Genomic DNA, 2,959 nt, shown 5'->3' with positions numbered 1-2,959 from the left:
GGCCGAGGACCTTGATTGCAGGGAGAGGGTTGGCTGAAGGTGGGCTCGGGAGTGCGGGGTGGAGAGACCGGGGTGGAGAGCCCAGGAGAGCCGGTTGGAGGGCTGGGGAGGGGGCGGGACGAGGGCCGGGGAGGAGGACCGAGAGCCGGAGGCTCCTCCCCTTTTCTGGTCGCGGCCTGAAGGGTGAGGAGCGGTGTTGTGCCCCTCACCAGCTCGGGTTACAGCGGCCGGGCCCGCCTGCAGACACCGTTCTGTACGGCCTTGTGCGAGGCGCCGAGGCCAGTGGGCCTGAGCCTGGCTGAGGTGACATTTCCTCCAGTCGCTCGCTGGCTCGGGGTCGCCAGGCGAGTGAGACTTTGCAGCTGACCGCACTGCGTCTGCTGACAGAAAAGAAGGGAGAAACGGAGGCCCAGCCTTCCCAAGGACTGCTTTGAATGACTTTTCCTGTAGAATAACTCTGAATGGATGTCCACCACAGCAACCAGCGATGGCCGTTGCAAATGAGGAGAAATGGCAATGAAGTGAACGAATTGAATGTAACAAAGGTTTTAAAAGAGCTGGGATCACTGGAAAGGCTGAAGCAAGAGGATTGTCACAAGTTCGATGTCAGTATACGCTACCCTTAGCAACAGGCAATATCAGACCCCAAAGAGTGAGTCATATATTACGGAAGTTACAAGGATCTGAAAGAGAGAGTAGGGCAGGAATTTTGCCAGAACTTCAAGAACAGCCTGGGCTACATACTTTGGTTCCAGGGCAGCCTGAGCTACAGAATGAGACTGTCAAAAAAGAGAAAGAAGTCTAAGTCTTGCATTCTCCAGTTCTCCAAGGCATGCTCGGATTGCTTTTCTTCTGAGTAGCTATGATTCAGCACCAGCATCCCCACCTCCCTCAGCAGCAGGCCACGATAGAGGCAACAGACAAGGAAAAAAAAAAAAAAGGCAAATGAATCAGAGGTGAGTAACAAAAGTTTAGAAAGAGCTGGGCTCAGATTCAAAATATGCACCCACACACCTTTAAAAATAGCTTTTAATCAGCGAAGGACATCGGAACGTTGACCTGGAAGTGCAGATTCGTATGTCGTTACTCTATTTTTCTGTCACTCGGTGACTGAAGTAGACAAAAATCAGTCTTTGAGCTAGAAATGCTCACACATGCCCAAAGCTCAGCAATAGTTATTAATTTGAAAAGAGATGGTGTTGCACACAGTGGGAGAGAGGAAGAAGGCATTCCAGTTGTAAAATGTTCCCTTCACTGCACAGGCACTTGCTTTTTATCAGCAAAATACGGATATGAGAAAGGACTTCCAGTTTCTCACTGTTGGAGAGACTTTCCTGTTTGGACATTTGTTTCCTGGGGTTTTGACCTGTAGTGATTCCCCAGCTCACGAGCTCCTTCACCCCCGTGGAGAAACAAGGAAGAAGAGAATGCCAGCTACGACATACATGAAAGGAAGCAATATGTGAAGAATGTGGTGAGAGGCTTTCTCTGGGAGTAAGTGCACAATCCGAGGAAATAGGAGTTCAGTGGAGTTCTCCTGTAACTATGAGGATCTTCTCAAAGGAGTTTTCTGGCCTTGAAGTAGACTAGCCCTACTAGCATCTCTTGCCCTGTCAATCCTCTGCTTCACTGAACAGGATTTGCCTGATTGCCAAAGCTAATGGAAAATCTTAATGCCCACTCTGTGCCCTTTGCAGAATTTGCCAGTCTTGACCTATTCCTTTTTTTTTTCACTATGATCAAGTTAGCAAGTTAACTTACCCGTGACAGTGCTCATGTGACCAGAAGTGAATAGAATTATGAGTAGACATGTCTACCATGGATAGAAGCCTCTCCTAAGACCCAGGCACCTGGTGAGGCATCTTATCCCCACACTGGAACGCAGCCTTATGATTAGCTTGCAAAGTGAGAATTTTCCCCAGTTCCAGATAAGCAGAGAGATTCGTTCCCTACCTCAGCTTCCACTTATCCCCACTTTTCCTCTCCTGTGTATAATGCACACTGTTTTAAGCTTTCTAAGCCAGGATCATGTACCTGTTAGGATTTCCCGAGATGTCACCAAATGCCTTTGGAAGGATTGATAAACAGCTCATACTTCCTGTTTCTGATCCTATTCCTGGAAAAAACACCCAGCTAGACTGAGAGAGCAACTTGAAACTCTGGACATAAGCAGACTGTAGAAAACAGCTTGAGAGGAAGACTTCAGAAAACAGGCAACTGCGAATAGCAGCCAATAGGGAGAGCAGTGGGAAGAAGAGAGGAGCTACCCTGGAGAGTCCTTACCAAGAACTCAGCCATTCTGAAGCAAGGCAGGAAGGAAGGATATGGGACATGGGTGACAAAGGCGCCCCAGTGTGCAGTCTGGGAAGCCTCCTAGCAGCTGAGAATCAATAATCCTGACACAATTAATATTGTACACGGGGCCCATAGTTATCTTACACAACAATACTTTTAATAAAAATGTTAAAATGCCAATAAATCAGCCTTCAGGCAATGTCCATGTGACATTGGACAGGCTCTCATTTTTCTCCAGAATATTTTCTGGGACTCTCATGAGCAAAACTACCAACTTTTATTCACAGAAAAGGTAAGATAGCTCAACTTTCTACATTCCTGACATCCAGTGTATGGCTAAACGTAAGCCTGCCAGGGTTGCCTTAGGAACCTCCTTGCCATCTCCTTTAAATTTCTTAGCAGCCCTATGACAATGAAAACTTCTGCGCTTTGAACAATATCCTATTGAACCAACAATGAATTACAAACCTCCTTTGATCTGTCCACACCCATGTGTGCCAAGTGTGCCTCACTGTTTTCTTGGATGCCTCTCTGTTAACCATCCCTCTTCCTGTCTAAGATCTATGTTAAAATATGTTTTAGTAAAAATTCCATCTCCGCTTTATATTAGCTTGTCCTGAAGTTCTTCCCAGTGTCAAAGTGAGGGTTCTGGCTTTACCTGAGT

The sequence above is a fragment of the Mastomys coucha genome, unplaced genomic scaffold (genome assembly GCF_008632895.1).
Source record: "Mastomys coucha isolate ucsf_1 unplaced genomic scaffold, UCSF_Mcou_1 pScaffold20, whole genome shotgun sequence".
NCBI lineage: Eukaryota > Metazoa > Chordata > Mammalia > Rodentia > Muridae > Mastomys > Mastomys coucha.
Note: the sequence above shows the minus strand (reverse complement) of the source record.